This window comes from Malurus melanocephalus, unplaced genomic scaffold (genome assembly GCF_030028575.1).
Source record: "Malurus melanocephalus ecotype Western Australia unplaced genomic scaffold, MMel_1.1 scaffold_6, whole genome shotgun sequence".
Classification (NCBI taxonomy): Eukaryota; Metazoa; Chordata; class Aves; order Passeriformes; family Maluridae; genus Malurus; species Malurus melanocephalus.
In genome coordinates, this window is record NW_026623238.1 from 1,208,384 (window position 1) to 1,223,681 (window position 15,298).

A 15,298-nucleotide genomic window follows, 5' to 3' on the forward strand; every position below is an offset into this window, starting at 1 on the left:
TTTTTTTTTTTTTTTTTTTGTGGCTTCTTACATTTGTAAAACAACAAAACAGGAAAAAAGAAATAATAAATTAATACCCTCAGTCAGTGAAACTTCTTGTTTGGGAAAACCACAACCTGTATTTCTATTTATTTACCTTAATCAAATTAATTAATTTAACAAGTCTGAAAATTTCGGCATTTTACAGGATACAGGTATAAATATCTGGCAAGTGGAGTGTATATATTAAACTACATCTACTTAGCTAGTAAATATTTTGCTGCATTAGTTTGCTCATTCCCAAGCAATCAGTTGTGAACTCCAGTGTTGTAACGGGTCCACAGGGAACATTTGTGCTTTGGTTGGCACTTAGATTAAATTCATCAAATTATTTTTTTCCCTGTTCAAGGCTGACATTTCAGAATGTTTTTTTTTTTGAAAGGTTGTGTGCCAACTGCCAAAGTCAATTAATTAGATGGTAAATCTGAAATTTGTGGGGGAAAACTGTCATTCTCTTTTGCTGTGCGACCTTGGAAATGCGAACATTTAATCCACAAACCACTTGGTTTACCAAAGGATCCTCCTCTGCTTGCACTGAAAGTAAAAGCAAAGCTTGCTGAGAATTTTGTGAGATTAGGGATTACCTCAAGGATGGCATTTTACCCTGCATTTTTCTTCTTGGATTTTGATACTTGGTAGTAATGACAATRTCCTTTGAAATCCTGTTATGCTTGAGAGCTTGAAGGATTCAGCACTTAGTAGGAGGAAGCAGTGCAAATTTGTGGGCTCATTTTCCATATATTTGAGATACCTCAGATGAGAGTGTGATATGCAGTACCCAAATTTCCTGGCCAAGGAACTCCATMTTAGATCTGTAAAGGACATCCTAGAGGCAAAATTCAATTGACTTGAGCAAATGGTGATCATATTCCAACATAGCAGCAATATTACAAATTTCTTCCCAAAACATACACCTTCTGAGAAGTATATACACCCTCCTTGTCAGCAAAGGCAGTCTGGTTTCAAAGATTAGACTGTATCTTGCTCTTCTGCCTCCTACTCTGTATGTCTCTTTTTTTGTACATCTCAGTGAATTCCTGATATTTTAATTGAAGCTTTATCATCTCAAGATGCTTGGAAATGAGTGCAGTGCACTGATTGTTCTTCAGCTGTTAGTTCTCTGTCATTATTTTATTATGATTTGTATTTTTTCCCTGCCTGACAACCGTGATGCAGATCAGAACCCTATTTGGAACCCTGTATATGCATGGGCTAGAAACATAGCCCCAAAACAGAGTAAAARACAATAGAACCAATGAACAGACCAGATACATGACCTAGTACTTTTCTTCCTTTGCCATTTCAAATCCTTTCATTCTGTGTTTTGCTATAATTTTAAGTTCAGGATTTGTTTTTTTCCTTCCCACTCCCCTTTTGTTTTTTCTTTAGGAAGATAAAAGATCCCTAAAGAAAGTGGCTTCCTGCACATTCAATAATTCATAAGAATTTGGTCCCTAATTTGACAACTTGGCATGAGGGGGTCTACAGTTCAAAGAAAGACACTGGTTAACCATAATTAATAGGGAAAAATGGTGAAAGTTGTTCGTGCCAAGGGTGTTTCCTAAATAGCAGCTTTGTGTATGTRTTAAGTGCATTAAGATATAGGAAAMTAATTCTCAGGATTCATAATCTTGACCCTTCTCTAACCCCTTTGCTTTATACAGTGAATATATACCAGTTCTTTCTATCAAAGCCTGTAGTGCAAGTCTTGGAATTGTCCTGCCTGTCCAGATACAGGCCAGTTTGCAGTAAGGAAATCTGATTTCCTGTTGAAAATGTCCTTTCTTGTGAAAGAGATTTACAGATATGGAGGCCYAGAGGGACAAAGTCACCTATGTATGAACAGAAGTGGGAGTTCTTCAGCTCTGCTTTTCTGAGATACTATTACTGTATTTAATCTTGGGGATGTTTGAGGTAAAACATTAGCAAGAATGCCTTCAGGAAGAAGATAAATTAAGGATGCCAAGCTGTGGATAATGCTTGGAGTCAAAGCTATTTTGGATTCCTGGGTTCTTTATACTGTAAAATTGAAGTGTTTCTATCTATGTCTGGAAGGAGAATCACTGAGATGACTAGGGAAGCCTAAGTCTTAACACTTGAAGAACTTCAGATGGTGCAAAGGCTAAGCCATAGATGAGYGAAAATTTAGAATATTGACTTAAATATTATCTGAAGCATCTGAAGTTTGGGGTGAGTCTAGAACTCAGCTGATGTGTGCTTAAATTTCCTTGCTGYAGGATGAATTTGTTGCTATTTATCTCAGGGCAATGTTGGGCAGTGAAATGTGTCAAGTGCTCTCTTATTACAGTAATAACTGTACCATATATGGACTTAGAGAGATAGAAAAGAATTTTTAATGGCTTGTAAAATTTGACAGAGAACAAATCCCATGAATGTTTCTAGGTGATTACCAAGTTTTCCTCAGCCAGTGGTGGTTATCTCTRTATTTTCTGGTCAAAATGCCTGTATCTCCCTGTGATATGTGATTCCAGTTTTACAAGAGATAATTCAACATGAGAGAACTAAACATCCTAGTTTTTTTCCCCCTAATGTTGTATGTCAGCATTATCTCCTTCAGTAGCCTTGTCCACAGGAAGTGTAAAGTTTCCTGCTATGATTGTTTGACTGCTGCCAATTATCAGATCTGCTTTTGGCAGCTTTCCCCACCAAACCTGCTGATTAGCTAATGTGTGGTTACTAATACAATATGGGAAACTGGTATAAATGAAGAAGCAAAAGATTTATTAATTTCATGTGCTAATTACTGTTTGTAATATAATTATCAATACTGTGAAAAGCAATCCTGGCTTAAGAAAATGCCAGGTTTCTATGTCTTGTGAAATGAGGCACAAGAATTTAGTGCAGTAAACAGGTATATTTTCCCCTTGATACCTGCACATAATTTTCATTAGATTCACAGGTTTCAAAGGCAGAAGAGAGATCATTAGAGCTTGGAATCCAACTACCTGCAAAACACAGACCAGAGAATTTCATCCAGGTACCCTCTATCTGAGCTAATAGAAAACAGGAGCCAGATCCTGCACTGGATGTACAGCAGTTTTACTCCACTAAGCTGGAATAATGGTGATTTATACCAGCTGAGAAATTGGCAGTAGACTTAAATGACAATGGATTCTTTTTGCATAAACCTAAATGAAAATGGTCACTTATATTTTAATAGCCATGTTGAAAGAACCTTGCTGGGAGCGAGTTTTTGAAAAGTATTTTAAGCTTTAGAAGAAAATGAGGGTTTTTCCAAACCTTTATGGGATGATTGTGTTCGCTGTTGTAATTTAAATGTGTCCCTTCACTGAAGAAAAGACATAAATTCAGCAGAAAAAAAAATCTCTTCAAATTCAGACCTGTGCCAAGATTCTTATTTGTAATTAAATCATGCCCTGGGATTTTAGTGGGGGAAGGAAGAACAAAATAATGTAATAAAACCTGAACATTCTCAGAGCCAAGAGGAGCTTGAACTTAAAGGTTCAAAGATTAAAAGTCTCAAGAGCTAAAAAGTAGAGTCTATGATTTCTTTCATTAGGTTCTATATTTGGCAAAACAAGATGTCTCATTACTCTTTTGTAGCCATCTGCATGTGTGTGGGGATGATGTTATTATATTTATAGCAGATACAGTCTCATCATTTAGTTACAGACAGAATTCTACCTGCTCAGTGCTACAGGGTTTAAGAATGCACTCAGACAATATTGACACTCAGACAATGCCATAACATCCTGCAATCTGCACAGAAACTGAGGCTTTGTTCACACCAAAGCTGAATATAAAAACTTCCTTCCTGCTACCCTAAAATGAGAGAGTGTTTAAATGAAAATACCAGTGTGGGGAGAGTATCCTTCATATTCCGTATAAATTTTTGTTAGTTCTGCCTCAGGAGAAGGCGGTGAAGGCTTTTTTGTTTGTGATACAGAAATCTGTGACTATCACATCAGCATGTAGAATATGTAGAAAGACAACTTCTTATTAGAGTAACAGCTTATATAGACAGTAAGCAGAGAGAATTATCTCATAATATTCCCATTCTCAGTGATCATAAATCAGCTGTTGTTTTGGCTAATGAGCAGTTTAAAGTGCTTTATATTTGCTGAAGAAAACCTAAGTAGAAGACACATTTTAATACATTTCCCGTACATTTTTTCTCTTAGTGTTTTTCTCCTTCAGAGATGGAAGTCTGTTTCAACATGACACAACACATTTGATGGCACTGTCAYATGAAGAAAAGCCTGATACTTTACTGCACAGGTAAATATCAGAAGACATGGTCTGAAGCTTCCAAATCAAYCCTGATTTTCTCTTTCTTTCTTTGCTTTAAGCAGGGCTAGAAGAGCCAATCCCTCCTTGAAAAACAGAGTTTCTTTTTTCCCTTATCCAGAAGGATTTAAGTGTTCCCCATCCTTTAGGTTCCTCAGGTAACTCCATTGTAGATAGGTAACACTAGGTACTTGGTAACATCACACTTGCCTACGAAGTTTATATCAACATCACATCCTCCAGCATGTTGCACACATCTGTCTCACAAGGAACACGCAGCTGCAGAACTGACCTTSCCACAATGGTCTAAACCCAAAGTTCATTCAGAACTCCATTAGAAAACTGAGAAAAAAACCTGATTATCTGTTTTATGCAGCCAGGCAAGACCAACACTGTGTTAAATACACTCGGTTGCTGAAACTCAGACTGTTAGATACTACTGTAAAATGGATCCTCTGGGGTGAAACACTGGGAACAGCAGCTTATGAAGGAGGGCAGCCCTTAGCAGCACCGTACCAAGTTTGGTGATGCACTACAGCATGTAGAAGCCACTGCTGCTTCTCACCCTGCCTCCTTATTGCATCTTCTGCCCAAGGATGTGTGTGGAGTGTGCCAGCATATTTGCACTGTGATACAAGGAAAGAAAAGGCAAAATATGAGTACCTTGCAGGAGCCAGGCAAGAGAGGCTCTGACTGCATATTGTGTACTTGCCTATTACTCGTTTTGATCCTGTGTTTATTCTTGGTTCAGTGCTACAGTCCTCAGACCACTACACTGACTTCCAGGAAACTTTAAAAATATTGTTTTCCGAAAGCTGAAGTTAGGCTATTGTTATAGAAAAAAATAGCTGTGGTTTATGGTCTTGTCAAATTAAGTCCAGCTTCAGTAAACATGAAATCTRTATAGTACAACCTCAGCAGTGAATAAAAAAGGATTATTCAGCCAATCATATATAAATATCAGTAATATAAAATTCTGACAATTGTAAGAGAATTGCATTCACAGAATGCACTTTCAGCCTGATGATAAAACATCAGTCTCTATGTAGTTCAATTTTTGTCATTTGCTTGTGGACTACTTCCTTCCCATACTAAAATTAAAATTTAAAAGACTTTCACTTTTGAGGAAAAGAGCATCATTGAAGAGAAATTCTCCCTGGCAAATTAATAGATAAGGTCTGCCATGCTAACTCAAAAGCAAGCAAAAGGTAAAAATTGAATCTCTTTATCACAGTTGAGTCATTTTTCTAAACTGGGGAAGTAATATAGGATGGAATATATAGGACAGATTCTCTAACAGAAAGTGCTTTTAAACTTTAAAAGATCCATAACTAATATTGGGAATGGTTATAAATGACAGTCTTCTCTTTTAGATTATGTTGCATTTATTACATTCTACCAGGACTTTATGGAGACTCTCAAGGAATTAAAGTTATATTTATGATAAAAATACGGAGCTGCTTCTAAATAGCATTTTCATCATATTAACTGTTGCCTAGATAACAGGCATATCTCCTTGAAAACCTCTATTCTGGTTTAACACTACAGCTTGCAAATTAATACGGTCATTATAAGACAGCAAAGCTATATCACTTACCATTTCATTATTGTTCAAGTCAAAATCCATATTTTTTCAGTTTTCCCTAGGGTTACAAACTGGATAGGGAAAYGTTATCATCTTGCAGAATAATCTCTCAAGGCTCACTCTCTTTGGTGTTAAGAGGAGCTGTTAATCATATTACAATAATTTTCATATTAATAGGTCCTGTGTAAAGAGAGAGTTAATGCTCTCCTTCTACATTCAATCCTCCAACAGAGTTTTTTTTATATATGTTTATAAATATATATATATAAAAATATATATGTTTAAATCTGCTTGGAACTAGATTAGCACAAAAGATATCACGTCCTACTCAGTATATGAATCAGGGTCAAATCAACAGCAAACCCTTAAATTTTTAATCAAAATGGCAATCTGTCATCCCTAAGAGAGTTAAGAAATGTGTAAGTGAATAACATGAATATGTTTTAATGGAAAATACATGGGATAACTTACTGCAGCAAACTGAAAATGATCCATGCAGTATCTAGAAGATACTTTAGTCCTTGCATGAGAAGCTGTGATCCTAGCATGCATATCCACCCTAAATCAAAATTCATCTTTAGACCTGAATTTTGAGGTTTTTTTAGGAATCAACACRCCCTTAATTTTTATGATCTTTTTATGATCTTCTCAGATAGTGAAATTTTCTGAAAGCTTCTCATATAAAGTTGTACATTTAATAATGTAATGTTACTTAAACTCAGAGCATTTTTCTGATATTTTTCCTTTTTTCCAGTCTGCTGACCTGAGTAACGCGATCTGCTCAGAAGAAGTTGAGTGTGAATTTAAGAAGCCGTTCAAGGGGTCAGGTGTTTGCCTAATTTTCAGCAGCCTGAACGTGAAACAAAGGTGGGCCAGGTCTGCAGAGATGTGGGGGTGACCTGGCTCTGCTCCTGCTCTGCCCCTGCTGTGCTCTGGCTCATGGGAAGCTGTTCCATGCAGGAGCCCGAGCGCTGCGCTGGTGTCACGGATAATGAGCCCCATGGAGAGCAGAATTGCACTGCGCTGCCTTAATGTGGCATTCTGGCTCCTGGAGCCGGCCAGCTTAGCCCAGGGAGGAGCTGCTGCCTCTTCTTGGGCAGTGTGGGAAGATGCTCCCTTGGTAAAGCTTCCCCTGCTGTCAGCACCCGCTCTCCTTTTGCTAAGCCATTTTACTGTAATGATGCCACCTCTCTCAATGTCCTTCGTTGTTCTCCTGTCTGTCATTCCCTGGGGGTCTGATTAAAATCGGTGGAAAGCTCTCTTGGATTTTACTGGCTTTGGTACTTTGGCTCTGCTCCTTAATGTGCCTTTCTCATCTGTTTTTAACTGCTTTCTGTTAGGCTCACTTCTGCTGTGTTCTAAACATTCCTCATCTTTCCCCACTTTTGTATTTTTGTACTTTTTTTCCTATTCTTGACCTGCTCGACAACTGTTAAATTACTTAGGCAGTGAGTAAAATGAAGATTAAAGAAATGCTTTCAGCTTTGAGCTAAAATGTGTTGACAGGACTCACAAGAGGCCTAGAGGACACATGGGAGAGTAGCATCATTTTGGGGGAAGAAAAGCTAGAAAAATGACTCTCATCAGATCTGAGGTTTCACCATGATTCTGTGGCAGCACTCCTGGCTGTCTTAATGAGGTCATGAATCTGCTAGCAGTGTGTAGAAACAGTTTTAATTGGTGATAATGTTAACACTTGTTTAACAAAATTTAAGGTAGCTGGAATATGGTTTTATCCGCACTATACTGGTGTAAATCAAAAGTAATGTTATTCAAACTTATGTTCTTCTAGAATAGCAGCACTTTAGCAGAAATCAGATTCTAAAGCACTCCTGAATTTCAGATATTATACTGTATTTCCATTTATAACCTGACATAATTCCCACACAGCATATGGTATTAATCTGGTGTAAACACCATGTTATGATGATACTCAAACACATACAGCTGACATGAAAATGTCTTCAAGTACAATATTTCCAAAAGTAATTATGTCTATATAGTTGGTAGTTAGCTCGTGTGAGATTTTATTTCTTATTCATACATACATGAAGGTTCGCAGAATAAAACTTTATATATAAAAAAGGAGATATTCTCACTCTTTGMAAAAAAGTAAGGAAAAATCAATATAGTCTACTTATTTTGGCCTGTCAGGCTTTCATAAGGGAATCTTACCTTTATGTGAACACAGGATTTTTGCASTTTTGGAATTTTCTTTTGTTTGATTTAGAGTATAGACATATAGATGAATGCAAAGAATACAGTGACACAAAGTGAAACTGATGATATTTTGATTAGAGAAAATGAACTCCAAAATAAATATTTAGGGAAATTTTGCAATTCTCAGCAAAGGTAATACTCTTGATGTGTGAATGCCCCAGAAATAAATCTCTTCTGGTAATCAAACATTTTTCAATGTTCTCTGAKGAAAGGGGTGGGACACCAGCATCCCTTGTCCAGGTAGATGCATGTATGAAACCCTTAAAAAAATTGTCTGAGACTGGAGTTGAGCCAATCATTTTGTCCAAAGGAGATCAATAAAAACATGTCTTTTGGAAAGTCAATGCTTATGGATGGTAATATTTTTGCTTGAACACTTGCCAGCAGGGCCTGATTCATGGGTAGTGTAAATGTTCTAGGGCCCTCTCACCTGTTTGAGATGAATTTATTTATTAGGATGAAGTGTACCTTTTTCACAGATTGCTTCTAACTCTACCTGCTACCTAGAGTTTCAAAAATTTTAGCCTTTCATAGCCCCTTTTATTTCTACCTGACGATCCTTTCTTAAATACATTCCTAAGACAAAGAAAATAAGGCAACCTCAGTATCACATTTTCAAAACAAAAAGGAACTGCAAGAAACTGCTTAACAACCAGCTCTGCACTCGTTAGCTTCAGTATAAATCTGCAATGACTTTATTTTTATTACTTCATACTTGCACTACAGTGAATAACAGTAGGTTAGGCTGTTGATGGCATTATAAAATGAGCATTTCCAGCTCATCYCTATTATCCACCACAATATCTTGGTTTTAAAAAAGAGACGGCTAAAAAAAATTGCAACGGGACAAGAATAAATCTGGAATAACTCCACTGAAAATTTACACCAAGAATTGAATTTAGCCCACTTTGTTGAATTCCTTTTAATGGTTTCTGCAYGTTCAAGCATCCACCAGATATTAGATGGGAAGCAGCAGCCTCTCTGTTATCTGCGATCCAAGCAGGACACGCGGGGTGAAAGGGTAACGCATTATCGCTCTGCGCCACCTGGCCCATCCAACACAATTTGAACAACCATAATTGTATTGATTACTTCTTGTGCTCATGACTAATGACCTCTAGCTGCAACCTTGCATTTTCTAAATCTTTTATATTCTGATTTAATAATAAGATTTGATTAGAAATTGCCATTAGCCAATGCCAATGATTAGTCAGCAAGACTCAATGCCGCCAAGTTCCAATGAGTTTCATTATTCTGGAATTAAAAAGCACAGAGAACTTCTCTGGGTTAATAATACAATGATTCTGTCTCAATCAGGAATGAAAGAAAACAGCTCTAATATACAAATGCAGCAAAATGTGTGGCTATTACTAACAGCCACATTTTACAGAGAAGTGTTTGAAGAATTAAAGGGGCTTTGTCACAGATGGTTGGGACAGTTTGCTTTTACTTTTTATATTTGATTGGAAAGCCAGTGTCAGATGGTGTGTGAGGGGACATTTTCCTAAGGAAAGACATTTCCTTTGGTGTAAAAAGAATATGGACTTTATTCAATTTCTCCATGAGCATCCCTACCACAAGAAAAAAAATGCAAAATGTGTGTCAGCAAAATGAATTGTGATGGCTTTAGAAAATGACTAGAGGTTTGTCCAGGTTATTTACCTGCTGAGAATATATTTAACGATGTGGCATTTTGCATTTTTTTATTATATGACTTATTTTTTAAACAAAAGGTCATACTGTCACATCCCTCGCAGAAAATAAAGAACTATGCTGTCTTCTTTCAAGAGGGTAAGATATTTAAACATATACTAATTTTTAGACATTTAGCTAAATCCTGCTGAAGAGTGTTAGGCTTAGAAAAGACTTAAGCATAAATCTACGAKCTCTGCTGGATCCAAATTGAGACCAAATTGGTGTTTCTGTATTTGGGGTGCACTAGAGGAGATGCTCTGTGGGGTAAACATCTGCTATGGGATGTGATGTTCCCTCAGATCCCATTGAAGCTAATTGAGGACTGGGTGACATTGAAGTCAATGAGAGCGGAGAGCACTCAGCACCTTTCAGGTTCAGGTCTCTAAATAATAAAAGACTCTTGAGACACAGTAAAAGCATTTCCTGCTTGTCACACAGGASCTGGAAAGCTGTCCTGTCTCACTTTCATCCTCCAGAAAACATGCCATGTCCCAAATGTGAGTCCCATAAGATTTTAAAGGTATTTGAATAAAGAAATACCTTTTTAAAATACTGCAAACACAAAATCTTGTCCCGGGTTTGCATGGCAAGGTTTTGGTAGAGGGGAAGGCTACAGGGATGGTCTCTGTGAGAAGCTGCCTGAAGCTTCCCCATGCCTGGCAGAGCCAATGACAGCTGTCTCCAAGACAAACTCACTGCTGGCCAAGGTTGAGCCCATCAGTGATTGTGGTGGAGCCTCAGGGATGACATAGTCAAGAAGTGGAAGAAAAACCCACCAAACTGGGGTACAACAGCTGCTGGAGAAAGGAGTGAGAATATGTGAGAGGAACAACCCAACATAYCCCGAGGTCAGTGCAGAAGGAGGGGGAGGAGGTGCTCGGGGGTGCCAGAGCTGAGTGAGACAGGCTGTGCCCCTGCAGCCCATGGAGGTTCATGATGGAGCAGAGATCCACCTGGATCAAGGGGATGCCTGAAGGAGAGTGTGATCCCATGGGAAGGCTGTGCTGGAGTCTCCTGCCAGGACCTGTGTCCCTGTGGAGAGAGGAGCCCATGTTGGAGCAGGTTTGCTGGCAGGACTTGGGACCCTGTGGGGTACAGTCTAGAGCAGGACCGTTCCTGCTGGACTGCACCCCATGAAAGGGAGCCATGCTGGAGCAGCTCATGAAGAACTGAAGCCCATGGGAAAGACTCTTGGAGAAGTTTGTGAGAACTGTCTCCTGTGGGGTAAACCTCACGTTGGAGCAGCAGCAGAGCATGAGGAGATCTCCTGCAGAAGAGGAAGGAGCAGAAGGGAGACCATGGGATGAACTGACCACAGCCCCATTCTCCATCTCTCTATGTTGTCAGGATGAAGGAGGGAGAGAAATCAGGAGAGAAGCTGATCCTGGGAAAAAGGGAGGGTTGGGGGGAAGGTATTTTAAGATACAGGTTTATTTCTCTGTAGTTTGTTTTGTAATAAAATAAACTAATTTCCCTAAGAGGGGTCTGTTTTGCCAATGAGAGTCACCGGTGAGTGATCTCTTCCTGCCCTGATCCTKACCCACGATCCTTTCATTACACTTTCTGTCCCCTGCYCAGCTGAGGAGGGCAGTGATRAAGCATCTTTGGTGGGCACCTGGCACCCAGTGAGGATCAACCCACCACAAATCTTTTGTCACCTTCAGGAATATAATTTTTAAACATTCTTTGTTAATAAAGTTTGCTTTTGGCAACTGTTGTTTTCCCGGCTTATTATAAGTGCCTTTAAAATGTTTCCATTAATTAAGGCTGCTTTTATGGGCTACATCCATTTAGTAAAATTGCAGAAAGAAGTGCTGCCGACACATCTGCCATTGACTTCTGTTTGCCTGAGCATTTTATACCCCCGTGAATAGCTCAGTGGGGAGAGAAAGCCTGCGAAAGAGAATGATAGAAAGTGGTGAATTCTGTCCAGCAAAACATGGAGGTCAGGAGAGACTCAGCTGATTACATACTCATGTTTTCCAGGATTTCAYGAGGGGAGTGGAAAGTTGGTTAAACTCTGGTTACAACAGAATAGCTCTCTTAAAACATACTAACTGAAAYAGTCAGAAAATAAAAATGTATAAAATGTGAGTTTGAATATATGWGATTGTGTTTTGTGGGATCAGGCAGGAAGGAGGTTGATCTGATCATCTCTGTATTAACTTACGGAGGTTTTTATACACCCTCAGCTGACAGCATTACTAGCCAGATTATAATTATAATTACCTTGGCTTCATCTCAGTGTTTATCTGCCATGACACCCACCCAGCCACCTGCCTGCTATTAATTCATTCAACACTAACTTCATCTTTTTTCTTTTTATCTTGTTTTTTTCCTGTTATCCTTACTTTAAAAAATGTGCCCGTTATTAGAAACGAAATAACACAATATTTGTTTGTCCATGACATCATGTATTCCTTTGTTAAAAAAAAAGAGAAAAAACCAACCCAGAATTCTTCAGATTATAAAAATAACCTGTTTGTATTTTATAGTGAAAACTGGAAAGATCTGGCATTTGACTAAAAAACTCGGAACAGCTGATAATCTTCTTTAAATTGAATCTTTTTTTTTTTTTTTTTTGTCATCCATAATACTGCCAGATATTCAAATAAGAGGAAATTCATGACAAAGGGCAATAAGCACGATACACAGTTGGCTTGCAGGATTCCACTGTGGGTGCAATTCTGTATCAGTGCTGGATATTTGTTGCTGTTGCTGCTCCTGAGGTGCTGAATTTTTTAATTGTTCTGACWGAACACTGAATGTCCAATTCCCCTGCAAAATGATGATTTAAAAAAAGAAGGAAAACCATGAAAAACTTGAAAGAACAGTCATGCCCACAGTGCTTAAAGCCTTGGAAAGACTTAACGCTGCATTCTGCTATGCTGTTTATGGGACAGAAACACTTCTCCCCAGTATGCCAGGAACTGAGAACTGGTGCTGCAGTGTGGATGTTCTTTTGGGTGTTTGGTAGATTGAAGAACATACTGTAATGTGTTGGAGGAAGCTAATTATAATAATGGCTTGGGGTCAGGTAAATGCTTCACTATTTATCTGACCCATCCACTGTTTATTATACTCCTTGTGTCAACACATTTTTACAGAGTGAAAATTAGCAACTAATTAATTTAATTTCAGGAGTTAATGCCACTGTAAAAAAAAAAAAAAAAAAAAGGGAAAGCAAGGTTTGTATTGAATAGTGATGTTTCTAGAAGTGAGCATTATAAACGTGGAAGTGAAGGGTCTTTAAAAGCAGCTTTGAACTGAATGATCCAAAGGTCTGATTCTGCAATCATTCATCAAGCATCAGTTCATCAAACTGTGCTTAAGTATCTGGTCAAGTCTTGTTCAAATCAAAAGCACCTGTTTAAATGCTTTCTGCACTGGGGTCTTAGACCCTGCTCAAGCAACATTTCTGACTTAGCTGATCCTGCCTCTCTGAGAAAATGTGTCAGGGGGAAGTCCTAATTGCCTGTATTCCTCTCTCATCTGGTGATGCTCCTTTTTCCAGTGGCATTTCTGCTSTCTGTCAGTTAAAAGTTTAGAAATGTCAGAATCTAAGACACTACTCAAACCTCTGCAGAGGTTTTGGGGACACTGTTCAAGCAAGCAAATGAATGGAAGGAATTTTTTGAGGATGCATTATTGCTTATTATATTTTTAAGCTCCCCCAATTATGCAAGCCACTGTTTTGTTTTAGTTTCAGCCAACACCTTCTTCCTTTACCATAACCCACAGAGACACAGTAACACATTGTGTATATGGAGACAATAATTGTTTGCATTTTTATAGTCATTTTAATGTGAAGACTTTAAGTACTTTAGGGCCTTCTGGGCCTGGARATTTTCCCATCTTTCCTACTTTCTTTTTCTTTTCATATTGCCTTTCCCATCTTTCCTCTCCTCTATCCTTTTATTTTGAGATGAAGTCAGGACTGGAGGAGCTAAGGCACACTTTGCCCAGGTTCTGGATGATTTCTTTGTTTTCACTCCAAGCTCTGTGGGAGGATGAAATCTCTTCTTCCCCTGAAGGCTGTAAGAAAGCCCCAGTGTGTCCCATCCTGAGTGACTGAAGGTCCAAGGGCTCCAAAGCATGCTGCACACTGCAGCTGCTGAGCAGTTTTCTGTAATTTAAGTAGCCAGCCCCAGAGGTGCAAAAAAATCTGTGCCAGAGCTTAGAAAACAACCCAGATATCTTAGTTGTTCTTCTTAGACATTAAACAGCTTCCACTTTCAATGTGCAATCAATGATTGCTGGGATTTTGGTCACCTTTTAAAATAATGGACCACTGCATGCAGGAATCTTTATTTTTAGACTTAGTTTCTCTAATGATAAATTCAGGAAATATTTTAATMGTGTGTAATTATCAGAACTCAGCTATCAGTCTACAACTTTTATTCAGCCCTGTGCTGATTTGGCACTGTTGGCTGGCCTGGCTCTGTCTTCAAAGTCATCTTTTGTGTGAGACAGCAGCTGCTGCAAGGGAAGTATGTGCAGCTACAGCTTTCACCAAGACATCCACAGCTCTGAGGCTGGGGACAGACAGGGCAATGCAAGGCCTTATGATCTACCCCATCTCATTGAAAAGGTCACAGAAGTCACCAGATTGACTGCAGAACATTCCCCCTGAGCAATGCACCTTTGGTGCTGCAGAGATGCTGCTATTTTTGAAGCTGTGGTCCACACAGAACACGGATCTTTCTTTAGCATGAATATCAATGCATGGCAAATGCCCTCAGGGGACAGGGGGAGGCTTCCTCTTCAGTGCAGCATTTCAACAAAATATTCTAAATTAGAGTAATATAAAATAGGCAAGAAAATCCATTGCTTGGTTTTGCTTCTTCTTTCCAAAAGCAGGTCAAGGAGAAGAGGCAAGGAGAATCTTTACTGTGGTCAACATGCGTATTTTTTTCTTATAAAGAGGTAAGAATAAGAAAAAGATTGATATACTGGGAGCTTGTGAATTATTTCTACAATATAAGGCTCATCAGGTTAGAATGGGCTAGGGGAGATAGTGCTGTAGGATAGCACAGAATAYGATGGATCATGTATTTTAGAGGAGAGCTTTGAATGTGTCCCATGTCCTCTGCTTTTACCCCACAAACCATGTACAAAATCTATACCTGTAAAAAGATCACCCTGTGCAAAGTATGAAGGATTTTATRCAGTATATGATGCCCTTGTTCTAGAGGTATCTGCAAAACCTCCAAAGATAGGTAGAGGTATGGCCCAAACAGACAAATATCCCATTATATACTTAGTAGGGATAGAAAATGGCCCTTCTTTTCACATCTCGATGGGAGTTATAAATGGAAAAGCTGCTAAAAAATATGCAGTCAGATGTGTCCACAGAGTATTTTCTTCCACACTGTCATAAAAAATTTTGAATCACAAATATTTTCCTGTTCACCTGTGCCCTATGTGAACCCTTGATGAACAGACCAACCCTCATCCTGCTGTGAGTATCTGCTGTRTCTCACAGTTGGT

The 15,298-nt window shown here is 38.6% G+C and overlaps 1 long non-coding RNA gene across 5 annotated transcripts in view; it reads left to right on the plus strand.

The window, feature by feature from the left end:
* LOC130576744 (uncharacterized) overlaps nucleotides 1–9,602 on the plus strand; it is a 210,895-nt gene extending 201,293 nt beyond the window's left edge. For all 5 annotated transcript variants that reach the window (XR_008965704.1, XR_008965705.1, XR_008965703.1 and 2 more), the window contains 2 exons: nucleotides 4,203–4,299; nucleotides 6,648–9,602. This is a non-coding gene — a long non-coding RNA (uncharacterized LOC130576744). The remainder of the gene's footprint in view (nucleotides 1–4,202; nucleotides 4,300–6,647) is intronic.
* The last annotated feature ends 5,696 nt before the right edge of the window (nucleotides 9,603–15,298 follow it).